At 38.3% G+C, this 27,063-nt stretch overlaps 1 long non-coding RNA gene across 1 annotated transcript in view; it reads left to right on the plus strand.

Annotated features, from left to right (window-relative positions):
* Positions 1-1,311: 1,311 nt before the first annotated feature.
* Positions 1,312-27,063, plus strand: part of LOC107838613 (uncharacterized) — a 31,985-nt gene continuing 6,233 nt past the window's right edge. Inside the window, exons 1-2 of the long non-coding RNA XR_001664699.1 lie at positions 1,312-1,377; positions 25,081-25,181. This is a non-coding gene — a long non-coding RNA (uncharacterized LOC107838613). The remainder of the gene's footprint in view (positions 1,378-25,080; positions 25,182-27,063) is intronic.

Consider the following 27,063-nt stretch of genomic DNA (forward strand, 5'->3'; position numbering starts at 1 on the left):
CCGAGACCCCTTTAATCTTGGCGGTAATGCACTGACAAGCCCCGCTGACGCACCTTTCATTTGAAATGTTTTAATGTCTCTTCACATTCTGCTCTTGTCGTCCTTTTTTTCCCCTCCCTCTCTCTCTCTGTGGCTTCTTCCCTCTCTTCCACCTTCTCTTTGGAGGTAGGCGTTGTCAAGCGTATTACAGGGGGGCAGGGGGGTGGAAGGTGCTTGAACTAACTTCTGGGGAACATCAGTCCAACTTTAATCAGAATTTCTTCAGCTTTATGGAGAGGTTCATTTATTAAAGTGATGGCATTTGCAGAAAACTGCTTTAACACCTTGAATTCCCGGAGGACGGCAGAGCGAGTCACTCCAAGTTTCCCTCTATTAGAAGCGTTCAGCATGGATGCAGTGTAAGAAAAGCAGCTTCCTCGTGACTTACTGCGAGCCAAACAGAAAGAGATGCAAGAAATACCTCTGCTGTATTTTAGCATCTTGACTTTATTTTGGTTTGCAGCAAAAACAGCCAATAATTTATTGCATCATGACGTTTTGCATATGTGGATACATCCTACATGGATCTATGTGACTATTCTAGTTTTGGATTTAAAGCTGATTTTCTTCTCCCGTTGATGCTGCATAATGATATTAGACTTTATCAACTGTGATCCTTAATCTCCTGCATTTGTTAATTGGGCCTTCTTAACTGTCTGATGTTTCAGACTCCTGTAAGAGGATTGAAATGCTTCACGAACTGCACGTTTGAGACTGATTTGTCTCAAACTAGACGGGAGAGAGGTTTTTGAGGTTTGTTTGGGAGCTATGAGACGAGATGGCATCAAGACTGCTCAGCTTCCCACTGTGTCCACCACGGGGGTCCGCCGAATACCATATGGACAGGGATTCAGATGTTTTACTGAGATATTTTTGGATTCCTTGTTTAATCTAAAGTTCATCACCGTTTCTGTTTCTACATGAAGGAGAACGCAAACCTGCAGGACGGGCAGAAACAGACCAGTGGACCAAGAAAATTGGAAACTGCAAACCTGCCTTCTATTAACACAAATTTATCTATAAAAGGTGTATTTTTTTTTCATTCCCAGGTGTTAAAATTGCACATATATTTGGAGCTGCATTTTAAGTTTCAAATAGAGAATGACATGAACGCTTAGTTGCAAGCGCCACCTGAGCTGATTCAGTCAGAAAAGCGTTTCAGTCATAGAGACTCTGGAAGAGCTGCTTAAATTTGTAGCTCAGGTAGGAATTAGTCATCTATAAACTTCACAAAAGAAAAATGACTGGTATGGTGGGGGGGGGAGCGCAGTTTAAAAGCATTTGAGTTTACCTCTGAAAATCTCGACACAATGCATGATTTCCATGCTGGTTCTGAAGGTATTGGTCACACAGTTGCCTTTTCTTAGTTTCTCATTGAAACAGTATCACATGGTCGGTGTTTCACCTGCATTTCATGAAACTCATCATAAGCAAACATTGTGCCTTGATCTTTGGTGTGAATCAAGGAGTGTAAACCTGCACTCCAAGGCATTATCATTACCGAGTATAAATGGATGTGAATCCATAGTTTTTGTCTCGGCATTCTGTGTGCATACTGAAGCCCAGAACCCACTTTTATGCAAGAACCCACCAACTGAGAAAGACTGATAATTTTCCTATTAAAATGTCTTTATTACCCATCTTCAAGTTAACGAAACACTTTTCTCATGCCTAAAGTTCCACCTTGTGGTGCAGCTTTGTCATTAAAAATCATTTAGAAAGTAGATGCATCTTATTCCGGAAATGTTTTAATTTATTAACAAAGATTCTTCAAACCGAAACCCACAGAAGCAAATAAAAGCTTTTGCAGCACAAAATGAGTAGTTGACAAAAACGGAAGCTGAAGACTTGCTGATTAGAACGTAACCACTTTATTTATAATACAAAATGTTTACTGGCCATTTTAATTCCTGCGCTCTGGTCCTTTTGTTATCACACTCACTCATCTATACCCTATTAATATATTTCACTTCAAAGTCTTTCCTTTTTTTTTCTCTGTGACATTCACACTCCTCCAGGGTCAAACAACATCTCACAGCCTCCGTATCAATTATTAAATATTTTAAGAAGCATCCCACCTCCACCTCTGTCACCCCCCCAGAGAACGATGCCGTTATCATTTTTGTCAGAGTCAGTTTCCACCTGCATTCGTCATCCCCCCCCGCACACATTTACGAGTTATCAATCGCTGTGTCAGGATGCAAAATAACTGATGTTCTTCGGGGCGGGATTGGATGGGACTATCTTTGGCTTTCAATCAATGCATATTCTCTCTCTTCCTCTCTCCTGTTCCACCACTCCCTCATAAATCTCAGAGCATTGTGGGGCTGTAATGTATTTGTGGGGGGTGGGGAGGAGCGGGGCGCTCTGCCATGGGTGGGTGCAGACGGGGCGGGGAGGGTGCGGGGTGGTCTGGATGACAGAAGCAGTAGTTATATTATCAAACATTACACCTTAGGGCGAACACGGTATCAAGGGCTTTCAGACTGCGCTTGCTTGGCTCAATGGCAAAGGAGGAGGCCCAGCTACAGCACGCAAGACAAGAAGGGATTACTTTTTGTCGTCCATAAATCAACTCTGCAGCTAAACAAATCTTTCTGACTGGATGGCAGAGTAAATACACAGGGAACAGGGATGTAATGTATGCTTGATGCATCTGGTTGTGGCTGCCTGGCTGCTTCCTGGAAGTGTGAAGAGACGCTCTGCCAGCAGTTAGAAGTTTGTTAATGTGGACTTTCCTGCTCCTATATCCTTCTCCATCTTGTTGCGCGTGATTGTGATGGGTCAGCCGTCTGTGCAGTTGTGAAAGATTGTCTGTTCTGCATGGAAATTGGGGAAGAAACGTGTTTAATATTAATATAGACATAATAAAGGTTTCTTTGGAGGAGTTTTTTTTAAAGGGGGATTCAGGTTATAACTCTGAGGTGCAGCATTCACGGCTGCTTAGAGCTTTGATTCTTGTCATTATCTCTAGATATCCTTAGTTTTTTTTGGTTCTTTTTTAAATAGTCATTTTGACACCTGCTTCATATTCCCAATCTGCTAATTTGTGACCATTGTATGCTTCAATGAGGGGAGTAACAATGATATTTGTCAAATTAAACCTGCCTTCTGAAATACTATCCAGTTTGATTTTGTCTAGTGAAATAAGATTTATGCCATTTTTATGAGCCCCGGCTGTGAAGGTCTGTGCATTCATCTCGATATCCTGTTTCTATGTTTGAGATTCCTATTTGGATGTAAACAAGGGAAATAGTTCCTCCTGTACTGGCAGATTGTGAGGACAGTCGACGATTAAAGAGAGACTTAGACTGGCTGAAAACAGATTTTACCATCGTAGTTGAAAAAAGTTTTTGTGGCTGTATTTTTGGTTAGCTGATCAAATAAAGTAACAGTGAAAGACAAGATACAAATCATGTACTTTTAATTCAGTGATTTTTTTTTTATGCTTGCGTTGTAATTTAAATTTAATTTACTAAATTATTTTATACAGTTTTAGGCCAATGTTTTGTCACTGTACTTAAACTGAAAAAAGTCATCAGTAATCATCAAGTAAGATATTGTATCTTATTCAAAGTTAAAACATAAAATCAGGTAAGAGGAGAAAAAAATCTGTGTGAGATTGAGAATCGTTTTTCTCAATCTTAAAACTTTTCCTTTCAGTTTTTTTTTTCTTTTTCTTTAAATTCTCTTCTCCGACAAACAGGAGAGCAAGACTTTTAAAAACCTTCCATAGCAGGACGGCAGGGGTTATAAAGTTGGAAAAGGTACAGAATAAGGGCATTACCAATTGCAAATGTGCTGCAGTGCAACACATGGGGCTCCTTAATATTTGAGCAGGAGGAGAGGTAAGATAATGAGAAGCAAGCCCAGGTCTTCACGTAGGCAATTTAAGTTCAAATCAGACCTGAGGGACACGAAGAAAGCCCCAGTGACATGTAGCCTGCTCAGAGTAAATCACCTCTTACATTGTGTCTGCACTCACCTGATAAGTTGTTAGGCTTTTACATTTCCTCGTGAAGAGGATTTTGTCACTCTAGTTGAGGACCCCACCAGGGACTCGAGACCTTTAATGACTATTTGGACTAGCAGCGCAGACAATCATGGATCCCCGCGGAAAACAATAATTGACTAAGAAGATGCACATCTGCCTTTAAAACTGTGGCAAGGCATATTCCTGTTAAAAACGAGCTCTGCAGGCCTCATATTGCCTGTTTATAGCACAATTTAACAGGAAATGCTTACTAAACAAGTAGATGGCTCCTGTTTCATATAGATGAAAAAAGTGCTTTGAGGAATTCTTAAGATATGTTACATTTTTTTACAGTTTGGGTTGAGTAAGAGCAAGGAAATGTAAAGTCATGGTGAACGTACACACTTTCATTGACATTATTGTCATGTTAATTTAGGTGTTTTGCTTGAAAAGTTCTTCTTATATGGTGGAATAAATAGTCAAAATACAATGCTTATAAATTTGGAGTAACAAATTGGAACCATAACTTAAAAAATGATTGCTCCTGGCTCAACTATGTACCCATAATAATATCTGGTGAAATGTTTTAGTAAATTCATACCTCATGCTTTTTGCAGCCATCAAAACAGTCCTACAGTAATTCTAACTGGGCACCACTCTTATTGCCAAAACTGTTCATTTAAGTTGGGTTTGTCTAGTTCTAGGTTTTCTGCATGAACTCTAAATTTTCCAGATCACTGAGGTCAGGGTCATTCAGTTGCCTTAATGTCAGTCTGCTTCATTAATTCCAGATCAAACCAGTTTTTAGTGGTTTGAGGACGTTGTCCTGCTAAAGCACCAGTTTCTATTTACTTTTTAAATGATTGAAACGCTTCATGTAGACTCCTACAACGATTGCTCTTATCATTGCAGCCGAATGGGCATTGCCCTTGTATTTGGATAACACTATTCATACACAAAGTCCTTCAAAATAACAGAATAGAGGCAAAGAGAATTACATTTCAAATGAAAAAGACTCAATATTAGTTGCATATTCTGTATTTGTAAATTTAAAATGAAATTTTAAAAAAAGGCATGAAAAGAAAAACCTTTAAAAAATTATGGAAAATGTGTGAAAATCTTAGTAAAAAATTTCTAAGCTACGATATTATCACCTGCTTTTCCAAAGTGTTTTAAGGTATGGTGACCCAACTGTATGACCGTAAAAATCATCTTTCTTTTATTATTTTGACATTTACCAACTAGAAATAATTTTGGTAGTACTAAGTAGACTAAGACAAGAAATCTTTAGTCTGAAATAATGTCAGGCAGTGAGGAGAAAAGGTCAAATGTCCCTTTTAGTAGTCTCTGTAAATATCTGTTTTGACCTGTATGTAAGTGCTTCTGGCAGCAGGACAGTGGAGATTCCAGTGCAGAGTCTCAGCGGGAACGTTTATGGCAGGGCGCTGGAGACGGAACACATGAAGGATCATACAGAGCTGTAAAGTTAACTCTGAGGAATAACGAAGCAGCACTTTGATCACAAACATAATTCCAGCAGACACTAGTCATGTATCACCGTCCAGTGAAACCTCAATAAGATTTGTTGACCTTCTTTGTGAATGCCAACAGGCATCCTTCCTTTACATTCCAGCAAACAGAGCTGTTTGCTTGCATGTTGTCTTCTGTATGTCTGGACATCGTTGCCTGGATCCAGCTGGCCAGCTGCAATATTGCATTATTCATAAAACATAAACAGGCAAAATGGATTCCTCTGGTCCACTCCCCACCAAAGTCAGAAGATTAATGAGTCACTCTTTAGGTTATAATTCAAAGTTCATCCTCACATACATCATATTTTGAAGCACATAGATTATAGGAGAGAGAACATTTATCATATGACAGGGCCATACACAAGCTCTCCTGCGCACACAACGCGTACACACACACACACACACGCACACACACACAAACACTTCTGGTTCCTAAACACACGCTTGCACGATCGTGCACACGCGACTTGCTTTAAAAGCAGACCTCACCAGAGTGGACCTCCTCTTTCACATCCACTTATTCTAATTTTAATCACATATCTCTGAAGCATTAAAGTGCCATTTACACAAACTGATGAGCGATAATAGTCTAAGAAACTGGCCATTTCTATACTCTGCTGCCCTCAAAGAGCCAGACAGATGATAATAATCCATCATAATAATCAAACCACCAAACACACACACACACACGCACGCACACGCATACACACACACGCACACGCACACACACACACACACACTCGCACAGACACACAGTGTTATTCAGGTTCCTGTAACATTTGAACCCAGACTTTGCGTTTGGCTAATTGCAGTTTTATTTAATTTAAAGAGTTAATTATTTAACTTAATTTACTTTGAGATTTTTTTTTCCTTTTGTGTTATTTTTGTTGTCTCATTAACCCCATTTATATCACTTAGAGTAGGCTAAATCACATTTACACCATACAACATGAGCTGCAGTTTATAACATCCACTAAAACCGTTTATATATTAAAACTAGGGATAACAAAATTAATTTAATCCATAATTATATATATTGAATAGATAAAAAAGTGATTTTTTTTTCTTTTTCAAAAGAATGATGCTTCCTTTTGCCATAAAGAAAAACATCATTCTTAAATCATTTGGGTCTTTATTATTTAAAAAGCCCAATGCAGCAATTAAGCAATATCAATATCAATCATACACCATAAAACATATGATTTCTTACTATCGGTAATTTGGTATAAACTTTGTAATTTTAGTATTTTTCAGTTTGTCAAATCCCTAATTCTAAAACATTTTTTTTTTCTGAAGTTTTTTTTTTTTTTTCCCTGAGAGGTTTACCTGATTTTCTGTTAATGTTCATCTATAGTTTCCTGCTGTAGATAATATTAGCATCTAAAACAACATAGTAGATTACATTAGAAAAGAGCAAATCTGATTAATAAAATTCATCCAGCTGATTATTATTGTCATACATTTCACAGGGATTTGGTACATTCTGATCCAACTGAATTACTAAAAGGATTTGTGCTTTTAATGAATTTATTGGAACATGCGAGTTTACAGTAGAGTTCAACCATATGCATTTGGCTGAGATATGCTATGTACACTTTTCTTTGGTTGAATTGGATGAATTTATCTAAATTCTTTTCACATAATCCAGGCTTTTCAAATTATTCTCCAAAATTGTAACATTCCCGACCATTCCAGTAACACACTGAGTCCACCTTATCCAACCCAAAAACAGTTTTGATTTGAGTTTGCGGTTGTTGTCCTTTTGAAACATCTAGTTGAACATGTTCACAGGTTGTCAGCTTGCAGATCAAAAATTTTGTCATTTCATGAATATTTTTTGTTATAGAACATTACAAAGTTGCACACAGCTGTGAACTAGAAGAATTTGATAAACTGCTTTCAAAATATCAGTCTAGAACGTGTGCCAGGCATCTTCATTCAGCTCTCCCTTTGCACTGAAATCACTAAATAGTCCAGTTCAGATGTGAAGGGTTTGTATTTTGTCAGCAGGGACAGGGAAGCTGGTCAGAGTTAACCTGGATGGAGCTGGATGCAAAGCAAGGCTTGAAACTAGGTCTGAATTCACGTGTCAACTGGTAAATACTCAAAACAGAGCCACAAAACCAATGCTTTAGATCATATTTGGATCATAATATTAATATTTTGTTCATAAAAACGATTAAAATACTGTATATTATAATGCCATACCATGGAAAACAGCCATTTAAGTGCAATATTTAAAAAAGATGATATCCATGCCCATTATGGCTATTTTGCTAAAGTCAACATTTACTATAACTATTTGAAGAATTTGAATTAATGAGTTACAACAACATTTAATTTCCCCTTTGGGATCAATAAAATATTTTTTTTTCATTTCATTTTGAATTTAAATTAACTTTGGACCCAAACAGTAGTTTGCTGGCACCTGCGTACAACTACAGCGCCATCTAACAAAAGCAACAAAACGACTGAATGTATTTGACCCTATTTAGATTATTGAAATTAAATTTTGTAGGAAAGTTAACTCAAATGGACCAGTGTGGAGGGGAACAGACTATCCTGACATCCTTGAACGCAGCAGTGGAGGAAAACATGGAAAACGGCAGCCTTTCAACAGAAATTTGGCCAGTGACATTCACATTCATGAACTGCACAAATATGCATAAAATTGACACAAAGAAGGAATTGCAACCACACTTGCGATACTTCATCTCTGAATACTAGCATGTTCACTGGATTAGCTACTGGTCACAAATGAAACATAGGCTTCATCAAGTTTTCTAGCAACTTCTACTGACAGCTGATAACCTCTCAAACATCCCGGCAAACATTAACCCTGCCTCTTCAAATGACACACTGCATTATGTTCTAATCTTGGCTCAAAAACCTAATAGGAAAGGCTAATTTGAGCGGTGATGGAGCTGAGACTACAGCTGAAGCTCCAGAATAGATGCAGATATGGTATCATAATCACAAAGCGGCCCGACGGCACACATTTAGAAACAAATTGGTCTCTTCACAAGTCCAATCACACTTTCGGAGCGCCGATGCCAGCAGATTGAATTCTCACTAAATTGGCATGGCAATGTCACAGATGCCACTTCAAATGAGGTTTGAACATATATTCATTCTGTAGCTCATTGGCTTATGTTAATCCTCTCTATTTGCCACTTGTCAGCGGCAAGTGTCATTTAGCGCTGCCATCATCTCAGTCTCTCATTGACTCGCACAAGACGAGTCAGTCTTTCAATCAAGAGAAAGAGGACTCGGATCGGCTTAAAGTTTTTGGGCTGCTGATTAGATAATAAATTATGCCAGAAATGCTTCCAATTTGGAACAATTTGAAGACTTTGTGAAGTGATTTATAGCCGTGAGGTTTAGAAAAGGACTGCATTGGGGGTAGGTCCACCCAGAACTGAGTAGAGACCGAATACTTTTGAAGGAAAATGGAGACCAGAAAGCTTGCCGTTTTTATTTTATTCCATAGATGTTTATTTAAGCAAGATTTTGCCTCCTGGAGCTGGGATGAGAGGAAATGCACTCTTTACTTTAAACTTTTCCTGCTCATCGATGTCATGTAGCACAAAATGTGTCTGTGGGTTAAATATTTTTCATCTCAGTCCACAGGCTCCTTACAATATTTTTGGGGAATTTTGGCTTCATCAAAGCCTGATTGAAATTGTTCAACTGAGTCAGTTTTATGGATCACTCACACATACCCTGTAGTGGTTCCTCCCTAGCAAAGAGCCATCCGGAAAGGTGGAGGGGAGTGAGCGGCGCCACACAAGATTGTGACCGACAACACTAAGACCTGCATCTGGGCTCTGATTGGTTGTTTCTAGTTAGCACTGGGAGCAATGGGAGAAAGCCAGATTATCTATCTCGTACCATAGAAGCTGTCACGACATAGTGACAGCTTCAACAAATATGTAAAAGGAAAAAAATCTATAAAAGTTACATCCTCCAGCTTTAACATCCTGTCTGATGTCTTGGGATGTTGTGTCAATATTTCCACCTGATGTTCTTTCCTCATGATGATCATCTACTTTGTGAAGTTCACTGGGACAAGATGTCTCTGCCAGCTCCCATATTTCATCGTAGGGATGCCAGCTTCCCTCTTCTTCCTCCAAATGTAATGAAGGTTGCTATGGGCGAACACTTCAGTTTTAGTTCCATCAGACAACAAGACGCGTCTCCAAGAATAAAGGTAACAGTGCATTTTCAAACTGTAATTTGGCATTTCATGTTGGTTTTTGAGTAATAGCTTCTTCCTCACCCAGAGCCCTTTCAGTACTTGTCAATACAGGATCATCTTATTGTGGATAATGACATTATCTTACCAGCTTCTGTCAGTATTCTCACAAGGTCTTTAGTTATTTTTTTACTGAACCTGATATGCACTTCCCCCACAGACTCATCGCATCAGAGCCCATCTCCTTCCAGTTTGATGGCTGCACATGCTGATACTGTTCAAACTGGCATGTAATTGTTTGGACAGATGAATATGGCACCTTCAGGCATCTGGACATTGTATCTAAGAATGAAGCAGAGTTATGGAGGTTCACAGTTCACTCCCATCTTGGCTGTTTGTTTTCCCCCCAACCCCCCACGATGTCACACACGTGTGTTTTATGATGTTGCCTTGAAGTGCTAAGAAAAAGTTCGAGCTTTTCCAAACTATGGTTGCTAATGCTGAAGAAAGTTGACATCATCCTTGTTATAATAATGCCTCTTGGTAATGTTTACATCTCTGAAATGCTGAGTAAAATATTTTGAATTTACAGTATAGCCAATGTTTGTGTAAAAGCTAAAATAGTGAGAATAATCATTTCACGTAAAATAATTTAAAAACACAAACATCTGCTGATGGATTATAAAATGACTGAGAGCTTTTTTTTATTTTAGTTTTCTATTACCTTACCAGTTATGAAATTCTTTTACTCACTTGCACCTTCTGTTCATCTCTATTATGATGCGTTGCTCAGTTTAGTCTTATTTTAAAGGAATCAGACTTTAAACAAAAACCTCACGTAGAAAAGTTAAAAAAAAGTTAAATTATTATTTTAAAACCCCTTATGATCAATATCTCCTCTGCCTCACATCTCTGTTAATCTTCCCAGTTACATAAGCAGGTGTTATACTGAGTACTTCAGATAAAAATACCTGAACTGAACAGCGCCTGCACATGGACAAATTCTGCTGGCTACCTATATCCAAAACATCTTATTCTTTATTCTATTTTATAAACTTAAAGGGCTCATATAATAAAGAGTAGTAGCATTTTCTGTGTGTCATCATGTATATTTTAAATGTTTAAGTAAATGTCAACCCAAAAAAAACGTTGACTTTTTGATCCTTTTCCTCATGCCTTCTCAGTCAGCAGTTTTCATCTGGAGGGTAAAATTAGCTCTCCTTGCACCTCTTTCAACCTTTAGGAACCAAATCAACCTGCATTCAATGTACTCTGAAAAACTACATGATCAGAAGTTGAAGCAAAAAACAAAAAACAGGGCTATTGTTTCATATCCCGCTGACAAAATATGACTAATTACACTGCTGCTTATAAATGTGTTATCCTGGGAAGAGAGAGGCTGGTGGTGAGACTTTTTACTTGGCTTTTTTTTTTTTTTTTCACACAATAGCGGCAAATCTTATTTGTTCATTAATGTCTATCCTGCTTCAATAAGGGTCTGGAATGATCTACAAACTATTGCAAACTTTAAAAATAAAAATCNACACACACACACACTCGCACAGACACACAGTGTTATTCAGGTTCCTGTAACATTTGAACCCAGACTTTGCGTTTGGCTAATTGCAGTTTTATTTAATTTAAAGAGTTAATTATTTAACTTAATTTACTTTGAGATTTTTTTTTCCTTTTGTGTTATTTTTGTTGTCTCATTAACCCCATTTATATCACTTAGAGTAGGCTAAATCACATTTACACCATACAACATGAGCTGCAGTTTATAACATCCACTAAAACCGTTTATATATTAAAACTAGGGATAACAAAATTAATTTAATCCATAATCATATATATTGAATAGATAAAAAAGTGATTTTGTTTTCTTTTTCAAAAGAATGATGCTTCCTTTTGCCATAAAGAAAAACATCATTCTTAAATCATTTGGGTCTTTATTATTTAAAAAGCCCAATGCAGCAATTAATATCAATCATAGACCATAAAACATATGATTTCTTACTATCGGTAATTTGGTATAAACTTTGTAATTTTAGTATTTTTCAGTTTGTCAAATCCCTAATTCTAAAACATTTTTTTTTTCTGAAGTTTTTTTTTTTTTTTCCCTGAGAGGTTTACCTGATTTTCTGTTAATGTTCATCTATAGTTTCCTGCTGTAGATAATATTAGCATCTAAAACAACATAGTAGATTACATTAGAAAAGAGCAAATCTGATTAATAAAATTCATCCAGCTGATTATTATTGTCATACATTTCACAGGGATTTGGTACATTCTGATCCAACTGAATTACTAAAAGGATTTGTGCTTTTAATGAATTTATTGGAACATGCGAGTTTACAGTAGAGTTCAACAATATGCATTTGGCTGAGATATGCTATGTACACTTTTCTTTGGTTGAATTGGATGAATTTATCTAAATTCTTTTCACATAATCCAGGCTTTTCAAATTATTCTCCAAAATTGTAACATTCCCGACCATTCCAGTAACACACTGAGTCCACCTTATCCAACCCAAAAACATTTTTGATTTGAGTTTGCGGTTGTTGTCCTTTTGAAACATCCAGTTGAACATATTCACAGGTTGTCAGCTTGCAGATAAAAAATTTTGTCATTTCATGAATATTTTTTGTTATAGAACATTACAAAGTTGCACATAGCTGTGAACTAGAAGAATTTGATAAACTGCTTTCAAAATATCAATCTAGAATGTGTGCCAGGCATCTTCATTCAGCTCTCCCTTTGCACTGAAATCACTAAATAGTCCAGTTCAGATGTGAAGAGTTTGTATTTTGTCAGCAGAGACAGGGAAGCTGGTCAGAGTTAACCTGGATGGAGCTGGATGCAAAGCAAGGCTTGAAACTAGGTCTGAATTCACGTGTCAACTGGTAAATACTCAAAACAGAGCCACAAAACCAATGCTTTAGATCATATTTGGATCATAATATTAATATTTTGTTCATAAAAATGATTAAAATACTGTATATTATAATGCCATACCATGGAAAACAGCCATTTAAGTGCATTATTAAAAAAAGATGATATCCATGCCCATTATGGCTATTTTGCTAAAGTCAACATTTACTATAACTATTTGAAGAATTTGAATTAATGAGTTACAACAACATTTAATTTCCCCTTTGGGATCAATAAAATATTTTTTTTTCATTTCATTTTGAATTTAAATTAACTTTGGACCCAAACAGTAGTTTGCTGGCACCTGCGTACAACTACAGCGCCATCTAACAAAAGCAACAAAATGACTGAATGTATTTGACCCTATTTAGATTATTGAAATTAAATTTTGTAGGAAAGTTAACTCAAATGGACCAGTGTGGAGGGGAACAGACTATCCTGACATCCTTGAACGCAGCAGTGGAGGAAAACATGGAAAACGGCAGCCTTTCAACAGAAATTTGGCCAGTGACATTCACATTCATGAACTGCACAAATATGCATAAAATTGACACAAAGAAGGAATTGCAACCACACTTGCGATACTTCATCTCTGAATACTAGCATGTTCACTGGATTAGCTACTGGTCACAAATGAAACATAGGCTTCATCAAGTTTTCTAGCAACTTCTACTGACAGCTGATAACCTCTCAAACATCCCGGCAAACATTAACCCTGCCTCTTCAAATGACACACTGCATTATGTTCTAATCTTGGCTCAAAAACCTAATAGGAAAGGCTAATTTGAGCGGTGATGGAGCTGAGACTACAGCTGAAGCTCCAGAATAGATGCAGATATGGTATCATAATCACAAAGCGGCCCGACGGCACACATTTAGAAACAAATTGGTCTCTTCACAAGTCCAATCACACTTTCGGAGCGCCGATGCCAGCAGATTGAATTCTCACTAAATTGGCATGGCAATGTCACAGATGCCACTTCAAATGAGGTTTGAACATATATTCATTCTGTAGCTCATTGGCTTATGTTAATCCTCTCTATTTGCCACTTGTCAGCGGCAAGTGTCATTTAGCGCTGCCATCATCTCAGTCTCTCATTGACTCGCACAAGACGAGTCAGTCTTTCAATCAAGAGAAAGAAGACTCGGATCGGCTTAAAGTTTTCGGGCTGCTGATTAGATAATAAATTATGCCAGAAATGCTTCCAATTTGGAACAATTTGAAGACTTTGTGAAGTGATTTATAGCCGTGAGGTTTAGAAAAGGACTGCATTGGGGGTAGGTCCACCCAGAACTGAGTAGAGACCGAATACTTTTGAAGGAAAATGGAGACCAGAAAGCTTGCCGTTTTTATTTTATTCCATAGATGTTTATTTAAGCAAGATTTTGCCTCCTGGAGCTGGGATGAGAGGAAATGCACTCTTTACTTTAAACTTTTCCTGCTCATCGATGTCATGTAGCACAAAATGTGTCTGTGGGTTAAATATTTTTCATCTCAGTCCACAGGCTCCTTACAATATTTTTGGGGAATTTTGGCTTCATCAAAGCCTGATTGAAATTGTTCAACTGAGTCAGTTTTATGGATCACTCACACATACCCTGTAGTGGTTCCTCCCTAGCAAAGAGCCATCCGGAAAGGTGGAGGGGAGTGAGCGGCGCCACACAAGATTGTGACCGACAACACTAAGACCTGCATCTGGGCTCTGATTGGTTGTTTCTAGTTAGCACTGGGAGCAATGGGAGAAAGCCAGATTATCTATCTCGTACCATACTGTCACGACATAGTGACAGCTTCAACAAATATGTAAAAGGAAAAAAATCTATAAAAGTTACATCCTCCAGCTTTAACGTCCTGTCTGATGTCTTGGGATGTTGTGTCAATATTTCCACCTGATGTTCTTTCCTCATGATGATCATCTACTTTGTGAAGTTCACTGGGACAAGATGTCTCTGCCAGCTCCCATATTTCATCGTAGGGATGCCAGCTTCCCTCTTCTTCCTCCAAATGTAATGAAGGTTGCTATGGGCGAACACTTCAGTTTTAGTTCCATCAGACAACAAGACGCGTCTCCAAGAATAAAGGTAACAGTGCATTTTCAAACTGTAATTTGGCATTTCATGTTGGTTTTTGAGTAATAGCTTCTTCCTCACCCAGAGCCCTTTCAGTACTTGTCAATACAGGATCATCTTATTGTGGATAATGACATTATCTTACCAGCTTCTGTCAGTATTCTCACAAGGTCTTTAGTTATTTTTTTACTGAACCTGATATGCACTTCCCCCACAGACTCATCGCATCAGAGCCCATCTCCTTCCAGTTTGATGGCTGCACATGCTGATACTGTTCAAACTGGCATGTAATTGTTTGGACAGATGAATATGGCACCTTCAGGCATCTGGACATTGTATCTAAGAATGAAGCAGAGTTATGGAGGTTCACAGTTCACTCCCATCTTCGCTGTTTCATTCCCTCCAACCCCCCACGATGTCACACACGTGTGTTTTATGATGTTGCCTTGAAGTGCTAAGAAAAAGTTCGAGCTTTTCCAAACTATGGTTGCTAATGCTGAAGAAAGTTGACATCATCCTTGTTATAATAATGCCTCTTGGTAATGTTTACATCTCTGAAATGCTGAGTAAAATATTTTGAATTTACAGTATAGCCAATGTTTGTGTAAAAGCTAAAATAGTGAGAATAATCATTTCACGTAAAATAATTTAAAAACACAAACATCTGCTGATGGATTATAAAATGACTGAAGGCTTTTTTTAATTTTAGTTTTCTATTACCTTACCAGTTATGAAATTCTTTTACTCACTTGCACCTTCTGTTCATCTCTATTATGATGCGTTGCTCAGTTTAGTCTTATTTTAAAGGAATCAGACTTTAAACAAAAACCTCACGTAGAAAAGTTAAAAAAAGTTAAATTATTATTTTAAAACCCCTTATGATCAATATCTCCTCTGCCTCACATCTCTGTTAATCTTCCCAGTTACATAAGCAGGTGTTATACTGAGTACTTCAGATAAAAATACCTGAACTGAACAGCGCCTGCACATGGACAAATTCTGCTGGCTACCTATATCCAAAACATCTTGTTCTTTATTCTATTTTATATACTTAAAGGGCACATATAATAAGAGTAGTAGCATTTTCTGTGTGTCATCATGTATATTTTAAATGTTTAAGTAAATGTCAACCCAAAAAAAACGTTGACTTTTTGATCCTTTTCCTCATGCCTTCTCAGTCAGCAGTTTTCATCTGGAGGGTAAAATTAGCTCTCCTTGCACCTCTTTCAACCTTTAGGAACCAAATCAACCTGCATTCAATGTACTCTGAAAAACTACATGATCAGAAGTTGAAGCAAAAAACAAAAAACAGGGCTATTGTTTCATATCCCGCTGACAAAATATGACTAATTACACTGCTGCTTATAAATGTGTTATCCTGGGAAGAGAGAGGCTGGTGGTGAGACTTTTTACTTGGCTATTTTTTTTTTTTTTCACACAATAGCGGCAAATCTTATTTGTTCATTAATGTCTATCCTGCTTCAATAAGGGTCTGGAATGATCTACAAACTATTGCAAACTTTAAAAATAAAAATCACTCGTAATTTTTAGTAGCTGCAGCTGAAGGAGCTCATTGCAAAAAATCTGATCTTAAGGCCAAGAGGAATTGATTTTGTTTCCCAGGGAGCCAATCAGGAACTTTGAAAAACAGCTAAGAGAGACTCACGGACTACAATAAAGATTACTCACCCTATATATGAAGCTTTTGCTTCTCAAAATCCAGAGGACCACAATCCTTTCTCTAACTAAAATGTTTAAACGTCTTAAACAGTTTCTGTATAAAAGGTATAAAGCTTAAATTGCTTACCAAGTCATTTAGTTTGCAGGGATTGAAAACACTGACATTTTGTAAAGCTCACCAATGCGTGATGCTTTGTTCCTTTACCTGAACTAAAACCGTACCCAAAAGAATCATAAAGACTGTCTTCAATAAAATCGGCAGGTTAGTTTAACATGTTCTGTAGGAAAATGCTCATATTGAGAAAAAGTGTTCTGAATTTTGTACATTTTTACATTGCAGCACTGCTAGTGACCACAGGAAGTCAGAAAAGCAGCAGTTTAAAACTCTGAGGCATCATCTTAAAAGTTGTTGGTGTGACCACGATCTATTTACTGATTTTCTCCTCGTATGAACTACTCAGAACAATTACTGAGTGTGTCAATGCCGGTGTTGCTTTAGGCATTCTTTTTTTTTTACTTCTGGTGAACAGTAGCCACCATAATTCACTTATTTGATACATGGGAAGCACTTGTGACTCACATTAGTTTCCCGGTTTATTTCTATTGAAATCACTCACTGAATGGTTTGCTGTGTGCTTTCATCCAAGCGGTATCCCCCTGTGTATTTTGTTTTACCGTAAAATGTTTAAAATTTATTCTAGGGAGTTCTGTCTCCGCTGTATTTTTGGCAAGGAGGAGGACATGAAGGCAAGTTTCAATTAGGGCTACAACTCAAGGTTCACAACTTCAGATTTTTTGTTTGCCCCAACTGTTGCACTCCAACACAAACGGAGGTTTTGCTGATGAGCCTCATGCTGACGTGCTTGAGATCTGGCTGTGGTTAACAGTTGAGGACTCAAAGCTGTTTCTGCAAATTGTGCTCCCTATATCCTCAGTATATTGATATATTGCTTTCTCTTTGGAGTTTTACAAAAATATATAATGTTTACACTTTAGATGTTGGATCAAACTTTGACATACATTTTTTCCAGGGCTTTTTTTTTCCTTCTTTTTCTTCCAGCTATGTAGGAGTTGTTGACATTGAATGCTTGCTTTAGGATCATAAGCAAGATCTTCTATTCACAGACAACAAATATTTGTGAAAGGTTTCTAACGTAGCTTGTTTCCTAGGAAACTAACACACTTTTTTACTCACTGCATGTAAACGCATGGTAGTTTGGTAATTATTTCTTTGACTATTTAAGTAGTTTGAAGTGAGAATAGCTGTATTCTTATCACCAAGTAATTTTCTTTTAAAAGTGTAAGTGAATTGTAGAAGGAAAAGGTAAATTCCCCATTATATTTAGTTGTAGCTCATTCGGATGCATGAATAAGCTATTATATAAACTAGACATTTCTCTACCACAACTCAAGAATCGTACAATTTTGAGTTACCAGCATTAGCAGATGGACGTCAATATAAAAAAACAAAAATATTTAAGGTGAGGATTTTTCCTCACAATTTCTTTATATGATCAAAATTTCCATTTACAAATCAGAGTCTATAAGTTCCAAAAAGGTAGAACCACAAGCATCACTTTGCTTTATTATTTGTACTTATAAATGACTGTTTAAGTTTTGCGTCCCTAGAGAAATTTAATTTTGGATTTCACTGGTAAAATCAGATTTTATTTTTCAGTATATAAAAAAAAAAAATCTCCTCCTCTGAGTTTTTCCCGCTTTCTGTTTCCTCTGTTTTTTTTGTTTTTTTTTTGCCGTTCGGTTCCCTTGAGGATAATTGTGGGTAGGTCATATAATCACACACTGCTCATCAGCTCCCCTTTGATGAACAAATGAGAAGTCCTTCGCCCTTTGAAACATTTTTGTGTGGCACAGTCAGGCAATTAATGACTGTACGCGTAAATCCAAAGTGTGAATCCGTGAGAAGAGACGAGCAGAGAAGGAAAAGAGTCGGAGAGGAGGGACAGAAGAGGAAGAGTACGTTTCGAGCGCCTTCACCTCTGTTCCAGGTGTCTCTGGCCGCATGATTTCCTCCGCGCGCCGCAATCAGCTCCCTTAATGAAATAAGTAATTAACATATTATAATTGTGCTGCACTTTGATTTGACAGGAATCATTTTACATGTCTAATACTATGCTAATTTAATCTGTTTCTCACTTCACGAGCTGACCTTTTGTGATTAAGCTTTGAGGGAGATTTCTGCTTTGTTCACGTTGTGGGTGTGTTTGGGTTTGAATGCAAAAGGAAAGGTTTGTTTCAGGACTTCATTTGGAACACTTGGTGTGTGTGTGTGTGTGTGTGTGTGTGTGTGTGTGTGTGTGTGGGGGTGTGTGTGTGTGTGTGTGTTTTTACTGCAGACAAGGATTCAGAATTCATGGACCAAATCTTGCTTATTGTGTCGCTGTATATTCTCTGAGTTTTAAAGCAACATGCACTGTAACTAGATATTAGAAACGGTGTATAAAAGGACACAGTGCATATTTTTTTTGTAAAAAAATTACAAATATCGACTTCTACTACTATTGAGCATTGGAACGGATCAGAAATTTGCATGTGGGAGAAAAATACAAGTTCCATTGACAGATTATTTCACTTACAACATGGGAAACATGTCTTGTTATAAGTGAAATAATCTGCCAGTGGAACTTGAACTTTATTAAAAATTAATATTAAGGAATTATTGACTTAAAGGAAAATCCTATAGCTTCCTGAAAAGCTACTTGCAAGTTTTTTATCTTATTTTAAAGCACTGATATAGTTACACTATCCAAAAATACTTGGTAAGATTTGTGTCCTTTTGCTGTGTACAAAAATAAAAACAACTGAAAACATCATGTTTTAATCTCCAAAATTCTCCTTGAACTGTTTTATTTTTTCATGTTTTCTATGTCTCATGACGCAACTCTATAAAGTGTGGCTTCATTGTTTGTTTTTTGATGACACTAATGTAGAAGATGTTAAAATAAGTCCAGCTCTATCACTCCAGGAAGAGCAAAGGACCAAGCTGCAGCGTCCGTCCAAACTGCCTGTTCTCAGGTTTTCCTGGCAGCCATGCGGCCCCTGGCTCCACGGTCCAGTCCTCCTGGCTGAGACTCAAAATCGGCAAATCTGGCCTCTGTTTCAAGACAACAAGCTGCCTGTAGGGATCAACACATAAACAATCATACTTTTTTAGAAAATATCATGATTTATCTAAAGACAGACAGAGAGAAATAAATAACTTTTTACATAATTAGAAAGGGTCAAACAGTCTGAGAGAGATGCAGGAAGTGGAGAGGAAGTAATCGGAGGAGCAGGCTGGCGTTGGGAAGACTGACGGCGTATGTGCCAGCCAGTAACAAGACAGCATATTGCCAGGCTTCTTGTTTTGCTGTGTGATCGCTCTGAAGCCTCCGGGGCTCTCTGACAACATTACCATACTCCTCACCCCCCTGTACACAATGCTTGTGTCATCGCTGCCTCGGTGTGGCGCCGCCCGTTTCAGACATGACACTGCTGCTGTTTTAGAGTGTCACTTGTGGTTTCAGGCATGAGCTTATTAGTTCAATCAGACTCAGCGTGGATGCTTAGTGAGTGCCAACTTAAAATCAAGTGTGGGCTCGCTTTGTTCGAAAGCCAACTTTGCCAAATCTCCGTGTGAGTCTGTTAAGTGTAAAATTTGATTTCTTAAAGGGAGGAGTGTGTGTGTGTGAGTTTGTTTGTAATGCCTTGTGGGGGCAATTTTCCTGACATATACTACGTTGTGGGGACCAATTGCTCCTTGTGGGGACCGGAGCCTGGTCCCCACAAGGGGAAACCCTGTTTTTGGGTCAGGGGTCAGAGTTAGGCCTAAGGTATGAATTGAGTTTTGGATAGGGTTAGGGTTAGGTATGTGATGGTTAGGGTTAGGAAAAGGGTAAAGGTTAGGTTTAGGCTGTAGAAATGAATGGAAGTCAATGGAAAGTCCCCACAAAGATAGCAACACAAACATGTGCGTGTGCGTGTGTGTGTGTGTGTGTGTGTGTGTGTGTGTGTGACACTTGAAACTCTTCTCTGCTGAACTGGATGTAGCTTTGCTCTCACACCCTGCCACTGCGAATGCGTTTAGATGCATGTCACATTATTATGAACACAAGCAGCACTTAGAGAGTCATTAGCAACCGCTGTCGTCATATAAAGCAAACGGCGATTCATGTCAGTGTTGGGTTTTATCTCTGAGACTAAATCTTCATTGTTAAGCAATGAATTAGACACTTTTCTTTAAAAAAACAAAAATACAACATCTCGATGACTGACAGGACGTTTGGTTGTGTGAGTCCAAAAGTCGTGTGTTTTTGATGAACACCAGGAAGACGGTCTCTGAACGTCTGAGAAGAATTTTGGAGGATCTAGTTAAAGTCCAAACTTTCTGAGTGTCACTACGGATAGTCTAAATGCAAATATTTTCAAACACGGAAGAAAAAATAGAAACTGTAGAAAAAATAAATCTGTGAGATTTGTCCAGTTTTTACTTTAATGATGTGTTTTAATGCACTTTGATCCAGCTCACATGGCTTAAATGTGCCCAATAAATGAGCTGAGACTGAACTTGGCGCCGTTTGCTGCGCAAAGCAGATAGAAGCAGAATGACGACAGAAAACACGCTCGTATATCATTTGTTGTTTATTAAAAGTTGCTGGTTCTCTGTTTTAGAGTAAAACTGAGAGAGCGGTTTCATTTCCTATAAAGGCAGCCACCCTGTTTTAAAAGCTTTCCCTGACCAGAGCAAGTGCTAACCCTGCCCACTGGATCTGATGGGAAGGGCTGACACATTAATTACAAGACTATTCAGTGCAGCACACAGCCATAAAACAAAGGACTCGTTAGATATAATGTGCTTGCATGGATATTTATCTTACAAACCAATCAATGTTTTTATTTTTTGTATTATTTCCTTTCTGCTGAGGTAGCTTTTGGAAAATGTAGCATTTAAGAACATTTCTTACTAAACATGAGTTGTCTGTCACTGTGTTTCATACAACTTGTGGGTGGCTTAGTAGCGTCGGCTTCAATGACTAACTGGTCTGTGCCCAGCTGCCTTCACCCCAAGCTGTCATCAAGTCGTGTCGTCAAACTGACTGTGGTCTCCTGTTGTTAAATTTATCTTCAGATCATGTGAGCGCTGTAAAACCTCTCCTCCTCAAACTGAAGCCTCAAGTCTTTGGGCATTTGGTCTTGATGATGAGTATTTCCTGAAGAATGAGACGAAATTATATTCAGGAAGCTGCAAACTCTCTGGAATGCTCCGAGATTGATCCCAAAAACACATTTTCAATGAAAGTTTTACCTTTGGATTATAACGAAGCAAAACATGGACATTGTGTTCCAGTTGAAATCTTTTCCCTTTTACCTCATACTTTTCGGCTCTTTTTCCCTCAGTTTATACTTTCCTTCATCCTTCATCCTTGTTAAGATGATGTGTTAGGATCCAGACTAAATTAAAGGATTGTTCCAGATTTGTAGAGTTCATAGTGCGGTTGACCTGGCCTGGCTTAAAATATTCCATGTGTAAAATGGTTAGACCTCATTAGGATTATACTTACACATGACAGAGGTTATTTCAGATACCATTTGAGATTCATAAAAAAAATTCTCTATGCATAAAAACAAAATAAAAAGATATTTTCAATGCTTTATTGGAATTAGACTCGCCAGAGACTGAGCTAAGGACTACTACATATACTGGTCAAACCTCAAATCTAATTTTTCTGCCCACATTAGTAAAAGAGAGTAAAGCTTGAACCAAAACTAACGACCTAAGTAAACATATATTTAATGCCTATACGTGGTGGAAAAAAGTTTCATTTCTGGTCTCATCTAACAATGTGATTACTGGTATCTATTTCTTTATCTTGGTCAAAATCAAATCAGTATTTTATTTTGGTTTTTATAAACCAAAAACAATTTCTGGCTGATTGGCGGCCCTTTCCATTTGAAAAGTGACCAAATAATTTTTTTTTTCCACTGCCTGCCCAGTAGGCGGGAGTGAGTGGAGGAGTAAAGTTAAATACTTTATATACAAGAACATCATCTACAATTAACACCCTCACACACAGTCATTGCCGGTACCACATTTATTTAATTTATTCAGCATATGGGAAAATTGTATTGATCACAATTTGGTGCACATGAAATTCCTTCCATGTTAAAACTACTTATATGTCGAGGCAGCATGTATATCTCACAAACCATTTGCATAATGCACTTAATAATTAATAATCTGCCAAGTTGAGATCCTGAACAGGATGGTCAAAAATCTCTCTAGACTTCTTTTCTTTTTACTTTCCCATGTTAATCAAGGTAAGAGGAAAAAAAAAAACAACTGATTATATCAGGTAGCTGTGTTTGTTTTCCTAATATGGAACAAGATTACAAAGTCGTGATGGTTCATCATACTTCATCAGGGTGTCAAAAACTTAAATATCCTCACATTCACAAGTGGAATGTGATGGCATCCGCCAGGCAGCGTATTCACAGCCGTGACAACGTGTTAAACATCTGGCATGTGAGTGATCAGGAAAACAAAGAGGGCCTCTGAGACGCCAAGGATGCAAGGAGAACGATACCTTAGAAGTGAAAATAAAAATAACAACACCAAATCTGACTGGGTGAAATTGTATTTTTCTAATTTAAGTTACAGGCGAAATGACGATTTGTTTACTTTTGTCAGGATTTTGGTGCAGGTGTTCTCCTTCTTTGTACATGCAAGCATTTTCATTGTGCTTGAGCCCGTTTCTGTTTGTGCCTGTGAGGATAAAAAGAGCTTAAGGTTTGGCACGGTTTGTTATTCTACCCAGCGTTCAGTCACGCAGCCGCTCCATGAGAAAAGAGAATGACGCCGGAGAACCATCCTCCTCTGTGGCGCTTCCCTCTCTCCCATCCCTCTCCCCCTGCAGTGTGTGTGAGTGCTATCCATCTGTCAGTTGTCAGTGCCAGGGAGTGATACAGAGAGCTGTCACTTCTCATCAGCCTGCACTGGAGAGGCCTTTTGCAGCTGCCCTGCCTGACTCGAGGCCAAAGGAAATGTGGACAGGGTGGGGTGAGCTGAGGAGAAAGAGGAAGAAGAAAGAAAAAAAAAGACAGAGTCAAAAAGAGGAGAGGGGGGAGTCAAGGGGGCAATTAAAACAGAGACAATTAAAGAAAGCTGGGGAAAGATTGGAACCAGCGCAGGACACGTAACAGATTGTACATATCGTATTACTTTTCCTTGTTTCTGGTTCTGTGTCAGTACGTGCTGCGCAGGGCATTAAGCCCTGCTACCGCCCCCTGTTGGTGGCCAGCCGGAACTGCAGCAACAGCTGCAGGGGATTCTTTTGTAATGTTTCCATCAGTTGGAACTTAGGAGGTCGGAAAGCACCAGAACCGCTCTGCACATTCCTACAAAGACGGCTTGAAAGACGACTGCGAAACATGATATAAAGTTAGCACAAGAAGACTTACTGTGCTGCTGTGTGACTCAGAACAGAACGGCTCCCTCCAGGTCAGAGGTCAGACTCTGCCTCAAGAGGAGGAGTGAATGTGTCCCTGTGCATCTTGTTCCTCGCCGATGGTCATGACGTGCTGTATTTTAACCTACTTCATGCTGTCAGACTGGTCCAACTTAAGGAATATCTTGATTGAACAGGTCTGGCAGTAATCACACCTGTTCAAAGTGAATGATGAATGCAGTTAATCCCCATTAATTCATGATTTGACAGGTAAGGCCATATGTTTGATAGCCAGAAATTGGTGTGGGATTATTACTTTTTATTCAGTGTTGATGCCAAGTTAAGAAATGTCAGTTGTTTTTAATCTGATAAAGTTTGAGAATGAATTAGAAATTCTTTATAAGGAATCCTATAACATCACACCATTATTTAAAATCTTACTGTTTTTATTCAGACTTTAGAAGACGATGAGAAATAAACGGGAAAATATCCTAAAGAGTTTTTATTTGCGTGGCTTTAAGTTAATCAGTGTGCTGAGTTTGAAAGCTTAAAGAGTTAATAAATCATGATTTATAGACTTTTGTAGATAAATAACACTGTTTAAAAGATTATCTGCTTCTTTTTTTTTAGTGCAGTAAATGTTTAATGTGTCCAGAGCTTTTCAAAATGTCACATTTCAAACCTTTTAGAGTATTTTATTAACATTTTTTTTTCTGATAGAACACAAAGTGATGCAAACCTGTCCCGGTCTCAAGTCTTCTGCTGCCACATTTCTCTGTTGACTTGCATCAGTGTTCCCCTGAACTCTGATTAGCTTCTTTCTTCACGCTGAGGAACAGCATTCCTGCACCATGATGCTGCCACCACCATGTTTCACAGTAAAGGGTGATGTGCTCAGAAAGACACGTGTCAATTCTCCCTCACAGTTTCACTTTGGTCTCCTTCGAACTCCTCCAAAGTTGCCATGAACGACGTCGGCTTCAGAGCAAAAGGGAAATGAATCCATATGTTCTTATAATCTACCAGAATATGTTGTAATGGCATCTGCCATATAAAACCTCAATAATATGTACTAAGACTCTGCAGTTGCGACAAGACAAATTGTGGAAAGGTTAAAACCGTCTTAATATCTGTGCAAAGCAGTGTATTTTGTGATGCAGGTCTTTTACAGCGAGAACTTTATCAGTGAACATTTCATCTCCTTTTCCCTCCCAGCCCTTCCAATGAAGCCACCTTCAGGAACATCAACATGACAAGCATGACGAGTCCTGAGCAGCAGCAAAGGATACGAACGCTGAGCCTCAGGGGCCCTCTCTGTGAGAAACCCTATTTTTTATCTTTCATGTCTCTGTTCAGTCCTTTCAAATAACTCTATAAAAGAAAGAAAAAGATAATCTACAGCTGCTGGAGCTTTTGATATTGATAGTTTTTTTTTCTCCAGCCAAAGATATTGATCTGCTGTTGCTCTGAGAAATGGTCCACAGATTTTTCCACGAGACAAAGAGAAAGATGTGCACAAAATCACTTAGTTCCAGAGGAAGGAAATTCATAAAGAAGAGTTAGGAGGCGGCAGCAGCTGCTGCTGCTTTCCTGCAAAACCCGAGACGTGCGTTGTCATTCTCTGTCCTCTAATTCTTTGTCATTCAAACAGGTATGAGTAATTCGGCGACATGATTGCCACTTTCAGCAACGCCATAATTCAGAATGAGGCCGTTATGCCGCACATTTCAGGGGTAAAAAAAAAAAATACAATGAAAAAAAATTGTTCACGTTGCAGCAAATTGCCGGCTCAGCAGAGTTTATGAATCATTTGGCAACACGACAGGAACAGAATCGGAGCGCTGGAGTTTTACAGCCGCTGTGATGAATACTTCACATCAGTGGGGGAAAAATGTAATCGTATTATACAACACTTTAAATAGAAAAGCATTTAAAAGCAAAGTCGGGGGTTGAGATGTTATAAATTCCTGTGTTTGTGTGTGTTCCACTGTAAAGGGAACACAGTGGAACCTCACTCCCACCCCCCCTTAAACTTGTCATTAGGACATGAATGCTGATTGCACAATGCAAAAGGCTTAAAATAATGAGACCATCTGCTTTTAGAATAGCTCCTAAAAAATAAAAAAAAAACTTGGCTTTAACTACACAATGCTGGATGCCAGTGGGCACAAAATCTTCTGGGAAAATGAGGGTTTGAATTACAGCACTAAAGAGTCGTCTGCAAGCTGGCAGCAAAACTTAGATGCATTCTGCTTGCTGGTCTTCATGTGAACAAGTATCTCCCATCGTGGAACACAAGATACGTGGGACAAACGTTTTGCACGCAAACGGAAGATAACCTGCAAACGCCGCAATGTCTTTGCAGCACAAAAGGGAAACGTTCTGCCGATTGCTTGAACGGTAAAAGAGAGAAAAATAAAAATGATCTAATTTGATCGCGCTTAAGTTGCGGCCAAATTACGTTTACGTTCTCGGAGGATAATGCCAAAAAGGGTTTGCAGTCGGACCAGTTTGTACTAAACGGTGCATATGAGCATGAGATCACCATGCAGAAACTGCAGACCTGCTAAGAGTGCCAAAGCTACCAACTGAAGGCCCAGCAAGGCTTAAGGAAATATGTTGCATTTAATAGCCTGTGAAAGGGCTGCTTTATTCAAGAAATAAACTTTTACTTTTTCATAAACTGCAATGGACGATTACAGCTCAGCAGCATTTAGATTTAAAGCTATTCCTTTGTAGCTGGAAAGTCTTGTGTCCGTAAACGCAAAGATTCCAACGGTACCGTCGAAGCTTCAAGGCCTCAATTTCACTTGGATTATTTTTACATGAGCTTCTGCTCAGTTATTAAGTCACATCAAGTTTACTTGTGTGGCTCATTTCAACAACAAAGCAGTTTAAAGGGCTTCACATAATAAACACTGTAACCAGTTATGAACTAGCAGCAAACAATACATTTTGTCAAACACAATCATTAAAATCATTAAAACTAATTATCATTAAATGTATATCAAATACATTAATCAGTGTTCCAGTTACTATTAATCAATGACAACTATAAAAAGGTTGGGTTTTAGCCTTGATTTAAAGGAGTTCATTGTTTTCTGGAAGTTTGTTCCAGAGTTGTGGTGCCTAGAAGCTGCAAGCTGCTTCTCCATGTTTGGTTCTGGTTCTGTGGATGCAGAGCAGAACCAGAACCAA

Source organism: Poecilia formosa, unplaced genomic scaffold (genome assembly GCF_000485575.1).
Source record: "Poecilia formosa unplaced genomic scaffold, Poecilia_formosa-5.1.2 Scaffold286, whole genome shotgun sequence".
Lineage (NCBI taxonomy): Eukaryota > Metazoa > Chordata > Actinopteri > Cyprinodontiformes > Poeciliidae > Poecilia > Poecilia formosa.